At 38.8% G+C, this 15133-nt stretch overlaps 1 protein-coding gene across 5 annotated transcripts in view; it reads right to left on the bottom strand.

Annotated features, from left to right (window-relative positions):
- The window catches only part of RUNX2 (RUNX family transcription factor 2), a 234823-nt gene that overhangs the window by 130616 nt on the left and 89074 nt on the right, over positions 1-15133 (bottom strand). The gene's annotated exons all lie outside the window — the stretch shown is intronic.

The raw sequence follows: 15133 nt of genomic DNA, 5'->3' as shown, positions 1-15133 counted from the left end.
CGCCGAAACATAACCACATCTCCACTTTTCTAGTTCTAAGGTTCTTAAATATAGGCCTAGTTAGCTACCTCCTGACGTGCTTTTGTGGTGATTTTCAGTATTATACTGTAGGGTTGTTGTGAAAAAGAACAGTACCAAAGCATAAAGATTGGAGGGGACCATGAGTATGATCAAGCCCCCCCCCCCCACCTGAAGAGGAGGGAAATTAATTATACACATCTGTACCATCAGCATTCAGATGTCTTGGCTCCTGGAGAGAAAACACCCCCTTTCCAGTAGAGCACATTATCTTTACATTTTATTCCTTTTCAAAGTGACTTCCTCCCCACACCCGTGTCTTGTTAACTGTTGTGTCTCACTCTAGCTTGTATCCTCCTCACACTGAATCTTTTGACTTCTATTGTCCTTTACTGTTGTTTTCTTAATGACAAAGCCAGAGAGAAAGGTTAAAAACTAGGTTTGACAGCCAAACCAACAGTCAACCCATTATCTAGAGCCCCAACCTACAAAGTTTACACAGTCCTTGGAATTATTCCAGATTTCCCATCCTATGATACCCTTTGAATTGTATCTTATTTTGTGAGTCCTTGGAGCTTCCCTAACTCAAAATAAATCCATCAAATCAATTAGGTAGATGAGGTCACAGAGAAATGTGCTCCCCAGGCCCTGATTTAAAACAAATACATGGTTGTTAAGTGTTTTCAGCAGGTATACCGCTGCACCTTGGGATTGCAGGAAAGCAGAAGCTGTGTCCACGGAGAGCAGGGCTTTACTTTCCAAACAGGAAATATAAAAACTGCTCATAGCTTCGTAAGATCTCGAAGGAATCGCTTTTTAAGGCACGGTTCAAGGATCTGAAAAGGGAGTGACAGCTGACTGCAACAGTCATACTAGTAGTCTCAACTACCGTGTTTCCCCGAAAATAAGACCTAACCAGAAGCTAAGCCCTAGCATGATTTTTCAGGATGGCATCCAAGACCTGGTCTTATTTTCGGGGAAACACGGTATGTAAAGCTTCCTCCTTTGACTTTATTTAGTTTGTGCTTCTGAGATTCTTCTTAGAACAAGTTCCTCATCCCCTTATCAACTCAAGTTCTTTCCAATTTAAGACAGGCCCCCGTTTCTCACTCAGTCCTCTGGGCAGAAGCGGTCCTGGGTGTGGACTCCATTCACAGAGGGGAGGAGAAGTTTGCCTTTTCTCAAGTGCAGAATGTGAGCTTGTCAGTCTGATGTCACTAACCACCAGCCCCTCGCCCAAGAGTCTCCTCGCTCCAAAGCTGTTGCACACAATTCCCAGTAAGTCACCTAATGAGCACCGGCATAGCTAGCTTGGTCACACCAATCTGGTGATTTTCGCTTCTTTCTGTCTTAACAGCAGTCAAACGAACTAATGTGTATAAAGACGATGAAAGATATTAAAAACCCATTACCTACATTTTAAGAGGATGAGAGGAAGAGATAATGCTAGTCAGTCCCCCAAATTAATCTCATCATTGCACATCACTGCACTGAAATCTGGTTTGCACAGTGCCAAGGACGGGGAGCTACTGAAAATAATCAGATTAATGTGTCAATGAAAACAAATAAACCAAACATTTCAGCTCTCAGAATGGATTTCTGGCCTGAATTTCCCAGACTGGTCGTTCTGCAGTCACCTCACATATCAAGCAATTCCTGAATTACCACTTCGCTATGGGGGTGGAGTCTGAACAATGCCAAGACATTAATGAAAAATTTTTAAGATGTAGTAGTATTCCTTTTAAAGTAAATAACAATTGGGGGAAAGCAATACAAAAACATTTTGATGACACAGGCAAAATACCCTTTCCAACCTAGAGTCTCTCCATCCTCACTAACCACTTCCAGGAAAGCACAAGACACCATCTTCTCACCAGGGTGACGGCCACAGCCGCCCAGACCCACTCGTCTTTCCTCCCTCATCCTCTTACACAATTCTCCCTCGAACAGCCCAAGCAACCTTTTGAAAACAGAAATCCTTTAATAGTGTGACCCTGCTTAAAATCTGCCTACGGCTTGTCACTGCACATAGCAGCAAATCCAAACTTCTAATCCTGACCAGTAGAGAAGCCTTGCATGAGCCAGGGCGGGCTATCTCTGTGGCCTCATCTCACCTTGTACACACTCCAGCGATGGGCCTTTCCTCCTCCCACCTGAGGCCCTTGCACTAGCTTTCCCCACTGCTTGGAATGATCGGCAAGGGGCTAACTTCTTGTTATTTCGATGTTAGCTTCAATGTTCCTTCCTTACCACATCATCGTATTTTACTTTTTTCACAGCCTATCTCCCTAGATAATACTTTTTTATTTTCTATTTCTGACTCTTCCCCGGTAATAGCTAACATTTATTGAGAACCAGGCATTATTCTAAGGGCTTTACGTATATAAACCATCCTTCAGTCCTCATAACAACCTTTGAGGTTGTTGGTATTATTATTATTATTATTAGCCCATTTTACAGATGAAGATATTGTGGTACAGACAACCTAAGTAACATCCCCAAGATCACAAAGCTAGTGAGGGAAGAAGCCTGAATTGAAACCCAGGGAGTCTGGCTGCAAAGACTATTTAACCATTACGCCATACGCCAGTAGAAAAAGCTCCCTGAGCCTCTCTGTCTCCTTCACTGCAGTATCTCTGGTGGCTAGAACAGTCTCAATAAATGAGTACATTCAGTGTTGGTCATAATTTGTATTAATAAAGATTTTTATCACGTTGTCACAAAACATTATAATAGCAATGTCTCACTAAAAGATACTCTGTTATAATTGTAATCATATTTTCCCTAAACATTTCTAATTTCTTTAATACAGAGAGTCTGGTCCTCTGATCCCATTTATTCTATTATTACCAGAACTCACCAGTTCTTTTGTTTTAGTAACCTTTAGCTGATAAGATTTTCATTTCTCCAGTTAGATAAATTATACTCCTCCTAACCATTCTCAGGTAAAAAGGTTGTAACACAGAGAAGTTACATAAAACCATGCAAGGGCATGTAAAATGTCAGTGAAATAAAATTCCATAATTTAAATTAAAGCTGAGGTTTCTAAATCTGTCTGCAAACTCTGACATCCATGGACATATGTAAGACTTCACCTGGAACAGAAGTTCAGCTGTGCTCAAGGTCTCAATAAATAGTTCTATGCCATTAATTAACCTGATCCTAGGTTGCTTCTCATCAGAATCAACTGAAGCACAAAGCAAAGCTTTTCTTGATATCCATGATAGTTATGTCCATTAATTTAGTTCATAAATCAAACACTATACTAGCCTATATTCTTATTATGAGTGGCGGTATTTAGTTTTCTGATATGCTGATTCTTAAAGCTTTCTGTGAGAAAGCCTACCTTTTCAGGCCTTATTTTAGATTCACAGATGTTCAGAGCTTTATGGTGTTCTTTGGAGAATGTCTAGCCCAACTAACTCAATTCTCATGAGGAAATTCAGACCCATAGGAGGTACGTGACCTGCTCAAGAACATCAAAATTAGACAACAAGTCCCTCAAAGCCCAACCAGGTGCTATCTCCAATCCAACCCATGATGCTATGAGTGTTTAATCATGGTGCCAATATGCCTGGGCCTTGGAAGAAATGTTTTTCTAAGCCAAATCAATTCCACACAATTTTATTGAGCAACTGCTATTGTATCAGTCTTGGGTTCAATCCTCCTTTGAGATGCATGTCCCAATTTAAATGCTTCAGTCATTTGCCGGATTAAAGAGGTTATTTGAGGTTTTACTAACCCTTCAAAGGGATATTAATCCAACTTTATCAATAATCACTGTGAACATCAATGGTCTAAATGCACCAATTAAGACGGATTGTTAGATCTCAGCTTAAATGATTCTTCCTCATCACATCACAAAACAAGACCCAACTGGAGGCTGCCTACAAGAAACCCATTTTAAATATAAAGACACATAAAGGTTATGTGGAGCGACGGGAACTCTCATTCATTGCTGGTAGGAATGCACAATGGTACAGCCACTCTGGGAGACAGTTTGGTGGTTTCTTACAAAACTAAACATGCTCTTACCGTACAACCCAGCAGTTGTGCTCCTTGGCATTTACCCAAAGGAGTTGAAAACATATGCCCACACAAAACCTACACAGACACATTTATAAATGATAGGGTATGCACACTACGCCGTGATATGGTCTAGTGTTACTGAAAGGAGACCTGCAGTGGTTGTAAATGTATATTGCAAACTGTAGAGCAACCACTAAAAAAATGTAAAAAAAAAGTATAACTGATATGCTAAGAAAGGAGAGAAAATGGAATCACATAAAACGCTCAGTTAAAACCATAAGAGATAGAAAAACAGTGGGAGACAAAAATAGGATAAAGAACATGGGCAATAAATAGAGAACAGTAACAAACATGGTAGCTATGAATCCAACATATCAATAATCACTTTAATCACAATGGTCTAAGTGCACCGATTAAAAGACAGAGATTGTCAGAGTGGATAAAAAGCCAAGATTCAACTGAAGCTTCAAAGGTATAGTACCTAAGCCTCCCAACTTCTAAGGTCAGAAAACAACTTGAACTTTCTCTGTTAACTGCCCAGGTGTTCAAACCCTTTCCTTTTTTGAACCTTTCGGTCAACACTCTACCGCACCTTTAAGCAACACTGAGAATGTACTGTTTTCTTAAGGTGTAGTTTGGAAGCTTACAGGTTTGTTTTCTTTAATGACGAATGCCACAGCAGTATTATCAGACTTTTTCCTCTTTTCCAAGCCTGTTTTCATTTCCTTTGTAGTTTTTGTTTAGAAAGGGTTCTTCTTAATTATGTATGGATTTATTGTGACCACATCAATGGGACTTTTATTGATTCATCATGAATCACTGCTCTCCTTGGCACAGGGCGGAGTGTTTATAACCATCATTGCACTTGTTATTATTATTCCATTAACTATAGCATTCTTACTAATTACAACAGAGAGCTGGAATGGTGATCATTTTGGTTGGGGAGAGAGCGGTGAACTTTGGATACAAAAACATGAGTCTTATCCTAATTTGCCATGCTTGGCTGCCATGTTTCTAAGTTGATCACTTAAGGTGAAAGTCTGTCTGGAAAAGATATGATACCTTCCTGCTTAAGAAATCCTTTGAGGTATTCAGGGACAATGTTGCCTGAGCAGCATTTTAATTTAGGTGACTTTCATGGATTTAGAGATTCATGAATTTCTTGATAGTCTCATCAAAAACAAAAAAAATTTAGACAGTATAGTAAAATGGGTTCCTATAATAGATTCGACTCATTCCAAGTTACTTAAATTCTGACTCAGTTTAATATTCTATGCCGTCCTATTTGTTTTTCAAGAAAACAAACAAAAAAGGAGTCTGAAAATGACTTTGAACTACTGTTCAAGATAAAATGTCCAAAAATGACTTTGAACAATTCAAATAAAAGTGCTGTCATATGAATTTTATGTTATAGGATTTTAATTGTAAGAAAGCTTTTTCTATGTCACCTTTTTTCATCTTTCTAAGTTTCCCCTTATAACTATTTCTATATATTAAGAAACCTAAAAACTAGCTAAAATAATCATGCAGTTTTTCTTTCTCTCTTTTCTACCAGCAGTAATCAATTATTGTTTTCTGAGAAATCAATGTTCAGTGAAATAAAATAATACTAAGACACGGGGATTTCAATGGTCCAGGTTCTATTTTTCCTGAAAGAAGTAAGTAGTCACTTAGCTGATATTTATTAATATCCCAAATAATAAATCTGTCAAGAATATTTATATGTATATTCATTCTAAATGTAGGGAAGAGGTGAATATATGCATATGTGCATATCTGTGTTCCAGCATAGAGGTAACAGTGTTGCTTCACTTTAAAAGAGAGAGTGGAAAATTTTATAATATCATCACTTTGCGAGGACCGTATTTGTGGATATGAAATTAGAAATTAAGGTCAACGGCAATTGTCATTCGTGTCCTACACAGTCCCACTTTTAGATCTATTAGCCAATTCCTGAGGACAATCATAGCACAAGTAGCCCTGAGGCATGCAGCACTGACTACTGCTCAGTAGACCTTTCTGCTGCACGCAGGTACTTCCCATCTACATGCCGAGCACGAAACCAGGGGTTACACAGAGATATAGCAAAGGAGTGGAAGGCCAGGCCCCTGGCCTAGGGGAGCTTTCAGTCTCGCTGGGAGAAGACAAGACCGTATATATTCTCGTCATACCCTAACAGACATTATGAAACCACCCATGTCAATGAACATATTTTTTCAGCTGAAAATGTAATTGTTGAAGCAATTCAGAGTAAAAGTATAATCTGAGCAGAATGGAATTGATGTTTTCTTTTTTAATTTCCTAAAGGAGAAGGCTTTAAGTTGCTTAAGTTGCAGAGGAGCAAAAGAGATCTCCTTTCACCAAAATCCTGAGCGTCATTTGCATATTCTGGCATCTACACGGGCTGGTTTCATAATGTAACTGTCATATACGCAAAATGTCATCTCCTAAATGAGACTGAAAACTTCTGGAAGGCAGTGACCGTGTCTTCTGTTCACTTTTATTCATTGCATATCTAAACACGTTTTAAGTATGTACTAAGTATTTGTTGAGCTGACTGGAAATGATTAAAATGAACTGAAGAAAGACATCCAGGTAGGAAGGAATGCAAGAGGCTATAATATATTGAGTGACATTATAAAAATCCAAAAAGTTCTTGAGGGGCAAAAACTATTACCTGAATTAAGTAAGATAAACCTAACAGGAATAACTGTGAATTATCATACTCGGATCTAAAAAAACCCACAAAACTGTAAAAATAAAAATGGGAGAAGTACAGCTTGACAGAAGTGGCTAATATGAGAAAACAGTGTAACATGGTTACCAAAGAACCAAGGTCACGTTAGCCTATACGAACAGAGCCTAAGAATGAAGAAGTTTGGGTCTGCATGCCAGACATTAAGAGGGACACCGACAACCTGTAATGTGCCTAGAGACCGCTGACCAGGACAGTGAGGTGAGATAAAAGCCTATCATATAGCAAGGGTCTACAAAGGGGAGAGGATGGAGTGGTGGGATATAGGAAAAATCTTTTTGAGAAATGGTCACTGTCAAAACCATATCTTTTGCTTTGTTTTAGAGGAATAGTTTTGCTTCCGTTTACAGTTTACTTAATACCATGTTTCCCCAAAAATAAGACCTAGCCGACAATCAGCTCTAATGCGTCTTTTGGAGCAAAAATTAATATGAGACCCGGTATTGTATTATATTATATTATACCCTATATTATATTATATTATACCCAGTATTATTATATAATATGATATGATATGATATTATTCCTGGTCTCATATTATAGTAAAATAAGACTGGGTCTTATATTAATTTTTGCTCCAAAAAACGCATTAAAGCTGACTGTCCGGCTAGGTTTTATTTTTGAGGAAACACCGTATTAATTTTTGCTCCAAAATACTCATTAGGGTGTATTTTCAGGGGATGTCTTATTTTTTCATGTACAACAATCTACATTTATTCAAATACAGTCATGTCATCTTCTTCTGGAACATCGTCATAACGTGCTAAATGTGTCCATCTGGCTGACAATCTTAACTGGGGCTTATTTTCGGGATAGGTCTTATTTTGGGGGGAAACACAGTATAATCTCTATCAGATTCTCAGAAAAGACTTTGACACTTTATTACAGGATGGCTATAATTAATGTCAGATTCTAAATTAGAAATCAAAAATTCTATTTGATCATTTGGTTTCAAGCTGGAAGTATGTTTTGGCATTATTACTAACTGTTAGCAGCAAGTTCTGGAAACAGATGCAGTCTTGATATGTGTTCTAAATATGAAACACATTGCAAAGAGACTTGGAGATAAAAATACATACTGCTATGCACACTCTTACTGGGCTATTTCCTGTCCTTATCAGCAACAAAAGTTTCTCTTGTTTTGCCCTTTCTTTGTTGTTCCAGGTGAATAAAATCTTCTTTCTTCTTTTTCCCTTTCTTCTTCCTTTTTTTCTCTCTCTTTTTTCCCCCACTAATGCTTGTTTCACTAACCATCTGCTGAGGACCTACTGTGTGCTGGGTTATAAGGATTCAAGAAGATGTAAAACACAGTCAGTGTCCTTGAGAAGTTTACCTCCTATAAATAGGGAAAGGCACGTAATCCAATTATTATACTAAAGGAAGAGAGGCACACATTAGAGGTGTGTCCAATGTACAGAGATGAGAAACGGATGAGTGTAGGTGACAGTGATTCACTGTGAGGAAAACGGTGGTTGGGAAAGGTATGCTTGAGAAGGATCAACAGAGCCAGGCCCCATGGATAACACAGAAGTAGACTGGTGCGGCAGTATGAAACTGCATAGTTAAGAAATACCGGCATTCATAAGAGAAAAGGAACATCCTTTACCTGGGAGAGCTGAATATTGGGGAAGGCAGCTAAGGGGCCACATAAATGGATCGTAATTTTTAGGTGACTCTGTTCTGTGTTTGAACTGATATGAATGACCCCCCGAAGGCAAATGTTTAGTAATGTGCCTATGGGCAAACTACGGAAAAACATTTCAATTTAAAAAATAGACCAAAGAGATGAAAAGCCATTATCTGGACCATTTAGTGATACTTGCTGTGACAGAGGAAGTGTTTCCACAGGAAGAGATGCCTGAAATGCTTTCTAAAAAGAAGTATCACTGACAAAGTCAGTGACTAAAGGAAATGGTGTGGTGGTGTTCCAAAGTGCAGGGAGAGCAATCGAGATGTTTTAAAAAACATTATAACATTTCTGCAATGGAATATTCAGTGGTAAAAAGAAATGAGCTGTCAAGCCACGAAAAGAGACAGAGGAACCTTACATTCACATCGCTAAATGAAAGAATCCAGTCTAAAAAATCTACATACTATATGATTCCAATTACATGACATTCTGGAAAAGGCAAAAATACAGACAGAAAAAAGGTCAGTAGTTGCCAGGGGCTGGGGGGCAGGTGAGAAGGAATAAATAGGTGAAGCACAGGGGATTTTTAGGGCAGGGAAACTATTCTGTATGACTCTATAATGGTGGATACATGTCATTTACGCATTTGGCAAAACCCACAGAAGTACACAACACTGAGAGTGAACTTAATGTAAACTATGGGTAATAATAAAATGTACCAACATTGGTTCATCAATTGTAACATATGTACCACACAAATGCAAGATGTTAATAATAAGAAAGGGTGTATGTATGTGGGGGGGCTGGATATAGAAACTCAGTAGTTCATGTTCAAGTTTTCTATAAATCTAAAACTGCTCTAAAAATAAGTATTAATTTAAAAACAAATATATATGTATATGTGTGTGTGTGTGTGTATATATATATATATATATAAAAAATAGTATGTTTCTACTCTTTTGAAGTTAATGACACAACTTAGTATTTCCACAAGCATCCATCAAGCAAGGCAAGCTTCCTTTGCTGGAAGTCCTAAGAACAACACAGCCCTGGGTAGACACTATCTTATTCTTTGAAGAACCCCTGAGACAAGTGGGTTGGCCATTTTGAGTAATTCACTTACAAAAGACCATTGAGACACAATAAATTAACTGACAGTACCTGAGAATAGTGCAAAGAATCTTTAGTGACCGTGAAATTGAAACTCAGGTTTCCTCAGTTAAATTGCTTCCACCCTCTCTTCTTGGATCCCAGGGAACCACAGAAGCCACTGTGTCACTAGAAAATCAACTTGAATACTTTTGGTGAAGGGAGGTTCAAATCCCCAAGTTTTCTCTTAAGAAAAGAAAGAGATTGCAGTAAATCTTTCAATAAAATTTATAACCACGTCTTTGCCATCCCTGCATAATAAGCATGGTCCCCTTCATAACTAAACCTTTCTCCAGGCCTGGGTGGTTGTACACGTATCAAAAATAAATACTCACAAAAACAACTGACGAGAACCACGTATAAAAGCAGTCAAGCCACGTACACAAATTTCATTCTGAGCTTCCGCCCCTCAGTCTAGCTACAAGTAACAGTAACTAGTCATACAACCCAGTTTAGTCACCTTTGTGAGCGGCACCAACTATCCCCAACTGATCCAATAGGGAGGGAAACCACTTCTTGAGTCCTCAGCACCAGTAACTCAAAAGTTATAGTAAACTGAGGTCCAGGGATGCCCTGAATCTGGGCCCACAGCAATATGATAAAAAACATCCTCTGCTCGTGTCAGAAGATAGCCTATTTTTAGAGAAAGCAAGATGAACTTCAACGTATAGAATGCAAAAATAACCCAACAAATCACAGTTAATCATAGAGAAGAATATTCAACATTCAATTGGTAGCACAGGGCTTGCCTTTGTTTAGGGTCCATTAAATTTAATATCTTCCCCCTCTGTGGCTTTAAACAGAGAACTCCTTCAAAATAAGAGTGGCTCCTATTAAAACTTAATCACTTGCCCGTGGCTGCTGTGGCAGAGGTGTGTCTATCAAACAGGTGGCTCTTAATAAAGGAATGGTTCAGTAGTAAAAAGTCGATGTTCCACTGTTTTATTGTGGTGGGTTTAACTTTCTGGTTTATTAGTATTAATTGCTGGAGTTTTCCTTTTAACCTCTCCTAAGGCGTCACTCCCTCCTATGAGTTAAGAGTGGCCCTGCTAAAATAAAGGTCCACATATACGCAGTTCATTACTGAAGCTGCTTGTTTCAAACCTTGAGTCAGGGGACTTGATAGAAACTCAGTTATAAGGGACATTTACAAATGAATTGCATCAAGCACCGCTGGGCTTGAAATTATATGAAACAATCCTCCTAATATACCTTGAACGATCAAATCGGGTTTTTCCACTGGCAATTTCTAGATTTTGTGGTAGTAATAAAATACGTTCTAGTAACTTTATTTATTAGGCTAACGCCTGTTCTGCTGACCTTTGGAAATATAATAGTTGAGCGAGTAAGAGTCATGAAAATGGAAACATCTTTAATAGTCCTGTGCAGCTGATTAAGTGGAATTTTTTGATATTTAAATATTTTGAAAAAAGAAATTCAAGACTATATGCTTAAACAGGAAAAAAGAAAAACCTTCAAAAAGATTGCAGTTCTTAACTCTGTCTCATGTTAAAAAAAAAAAAAAAAAATCCTACACATGCAGTGAAAAATCGTCCATATGTGCATTGGTCTCTCCCGGAGTGAGGCAGACAACACGTATGACCCTTCTCCTGTATCTCTAATTCATGTGTCCTAAGTTTCTAAGAGTCCTCCACAAAGCAGTCACAGAGGGCCATGGGCACAGTGACCAAGACCACAGAAAAAGACCTGTGTAAATCCATTCCTACTCGTGGATGCCAAAGAGTGGTACACACTTAGGTTAATCGGAACTACTTCCCTCTGATGGGTGGGACAGGGGAGGAGTTATTGGCAGTGAACAAACCTAGGCAGACTCTCCCTTCAGAGGCCTAACAATAGCTTATAACCTGACCTATAAGTCAGAGAATCAGACTCAATAAACAGATGTGTTTCTTTTCATAGTAGGATAATTACACAAATACATTTTGAAAGTCAATCATTATTCATTTACATAGTATTTTGTAATGACCTCCAAAAACGTAATTATAATCTTTGTGCTTTGAACATCAGAAATGTCATGGGTGATAACATTATGACGATGAAAACGATACGCAGTGCTTTAGGTTGTTGTCAGATTTACTGGAACTCACCTTGCCTCACCTTGCTCTTCAACAGAATCGTTGAGAAATAACTTTGACTACTTCTGTATAGCGAATATTCTTTTAGGATCATATGACATGAAATAACGTATCAAATCACTAGGGGTCAGGGGTGCTACTTAAATACAGATTATTATGGAATAAGGCCACGCTTATCATAGCAAATGTGGGAGGGAAGAAGAACCAAGCCCTACAGGGATTCTCTGTCATGGCTCTAGGCTGGTTTCTGAAAGTACTGTTTGATTTTTATAATTCAGCTGAATATGAACTAAACCCATTATAATAAGGTAGACCCTATTAGTCAATTGCATGACAATAATTTATTGATCAGTCATAAACGTGTAACTGCAGCTATTGTTCTTATATTATAATAGTTAAGGCTACTCAAGGTTAAGGAAATGTTTCCTGAATCTTTGTATTTCACCTATGAACGTCAAGACATCTGGTTTTGTATCTTTCTCTGCAGTAAAGGAGGGATCATGGGTAAGATACCTTTATTGTATTATTTTATTTATACCTTGCTTCCATAAGGATTTGAGGTAGACTACAGGAACTATACAATATAATAGCATTGTCATTACTGTAATTCATTAAGTTTTAGCCTTTATAGCCATGAAAAATTAATCAGAAGAAAGAATACTACCAAAAAAGGAAGTTGTAAAATTGGATTCTCTGAAGGTCTTTAAATCGATTAACCATGGCCTTTGACATGGTCTTTTAGGATGAAATGGAATTTCTTTATGAACATGTCTTTCTGAAAGATCTTTCTGGTTGCTTTTATTCCCATGATCCCTTGGAAAAGAACATTATCATGCCTAGTTACATGTTAAGTGTAACTCAACATTCTCTATTTTCCAACATTATAACTGAATAATTATTTTCTTTTAGTGCTTTATTGACTTTATGTGAATGGCTCCCAATTGCTTTTAGCTCTAAAAATATTCATTACAAATCTATAGAATAAAAATGATAATAATGGCAAACATTGAGTATTTCTGTGTGCTAGGCACCATATTCTTTGTGAGTACACGTGAATATTAATTCACTTAAATGTTTCATGGGTTTTTATGTTAAATATGCTCTGTGGTGATCCATTGATAAAGCAAATAATACCCCTTGAAAGTTAGATGTTTATCTACTTGATTCATGTAAGCCAGGGTTTGCCTGCAAATTATATACAGATACATATTTTTTATAAAAGTAATAGCTTCATAATATCAGCTACATTCTGCTTAGCACATAATGTGGTTCAGGCATGTCCTAAGCATTGTTTAATCCTCACAGTAACCCTAAGAGGGAAACATTACATTTTTATTTGATAAAAAATAAAACTAAGTTTCAGAGAAGTCAGAAACCTGCCTGATATGTGTATGAGCTGGGATTCAAACTTGGGTCTGAACCCCCAGTCCTAGTGGATATAAGTAAGGAATTTTACTCTTTCTCACCCATGATCATATGAGAATATTTTGTGTAGCCTTTCATAGAGGGAGATGAGAACTGATTACACAAAAACATGAACTGTTCTGGAAAGCACCCAAAAAAGTAAACATAGGACTGCTTGGAAATGGAGATGAAGGGTAATATTTTAGCTGTCCGTGTTGCAGAGAAATAGCATCCTGGACCTTAGGGATGGCTACAGCTATTGAAGGGAATAATAACAAGACAGTAACTGTACAACTTGGCACCTCACAACCTACGAGACAGGCTCCTCTCCAAGGAGCGTCCTAGGACTGGACCCCAGGGAGGAGAAAATGGCGCTCGCTCCAGATAACTTGGTCCCTAAGTCCATTAGGCTGCACTCTGGGGTGTGGGCACAGCCCCATACCCAAGAGTAAGGTCAGGTAAATCAGGATTCTTCCAGTTCCCTGACAGTCCCCGTCTAGTTCTTTCTTCCTGTTTCCCTGCATGCTGACAAAAGGGATTTTCTGTTCTCCTCACTTTAATGTTTATACAGAACCTCCCACCCTGGTACCGTGTTCCTTTGCCAGTAACAACTCATAGAAATGTTTGGGGCAGGAGGAAAAAAAACTGGACTAAACTCACTTTTAAACTAGTTTAAAGCAGAGGCTCGTTCGTACCTTTGGCCTCAGATCAATAGACAGCTGGATAAGTAACCAGTTTTTGCTCCTGCTGCCTCCTCTGTTTATGGAAATATTCGAAGTAATGATCAGTGAACACACTTAATCCTGTTGTATTATACATGTAAATGATAAACAATAATGACTGCCATTTATGCAGCATTGTCTCAGGGTAATTTTCAATGGTTTTCCCATTCAGTTCATATACGAATACACCTAAGTAATAAAGTGCTGTCGATAAGTGTCTCCAACGCTACAGTCACTCCTGGGTTTTTTTCCTCTAGGTACTGCCAGAGGACAAATAGCAAACTCTGCTTCAGCCACAGAAGGTTGGACAGATGGAAGCCCCAGAGGACCCTAAACAGAAGCAGGTTGGCACACATCTGTCCTGACAGGGTGTCAGGTTGGCCCTATGTAAAACAAAACAGACTCAGTATAACATATAGAAGGAAGGACCACACCTCACTCAACACCATCCAACACTGTGTCTTTGATTCCACATCAGCCCCTATTGTCCCCCTGTGCCTTATGCACCCTTTCCTGTGTCTTTCATTGATATTTGCCTACAGGAAATAGTCATTCCAGCCAAGGGAAATGGTAACTAAAATTCTGTACTTTGCACAATTCCCCCAATGAATAGCATGTGATTCATGAAAATAGCAGTCATAATGAAAAGTGGTAACACGGGTTTCCAAGGACTCTTGCGGTTCTCCCTCCACCCCTCTCCTTTCCCTACTCACCCCTATAGGAGTCCATCTGCTGCAGAAAATGTGAAGGCACTAGGACCTGAGCGCCCTTTCCTGCTATTCGCTTGAGAAACAAAGCCTTCCCTCCTCCCAAGTTGAAAGAAATAAAGGAGTCTGAACTAATCAAAACCTGCAAGCCTGCTGGTGGAGCTTCAGCTTGTCAGTGATGCAACTCAGCGGAGTGAGTAACGGCTTCGAGCTTTGCAGAAAATGAGAGAGGGAGAGAAACAGAGACAGAAACACAAAGAGAAAGAAAGAAAGGCATTAACCTGGCCAGGAGTCAAACAGGTGCATGGAACCCGAACGCTGAGAAGAGTGTCTGACAAATAAAGGATCCAACTGTGTGTGCCTGTGGGTCTACTTCTTTATGTACGGGGGAGGGAGGCCAGGGGCAATGCTGTCGTACGGACTTTGGGGGTGAGCTGAGAGATAATACTTTTTCTTATTCAATAAAAATTGACCAAGAGCCTTTAACTTAGCTTGTCAGTCTGAAGTCTTTGTGGACACTTCCTGGCTCTCTATGGGGAATTCTCCATGAGAGAGAGGTGGCTGGGCTGTTGACCACGTGTACTTCCGCCATAAGCCACAGACTTGCGTGTTGCCTTTGGAAT

Source organism: Rhinolophus sinicus, linkage group LG05, assembly GCF_036562045.2.
Source record: "Rhinolophus sinicus isolate RSC01 linkage group LG05, ASM3656204v1, whole genome shotgun sequence".
NCBI lineage: Eukaryota > Metazoa > Chordata > Mammalia > Chiroptera > Rhinolophidae > Rhinolophus > Rhinolophus sinicus.
The sequence above is the reverse complement of the archived record's forward strand: the minus strand, read 5'-3'. Positions and strand labels throughout refer to the sequence as shown.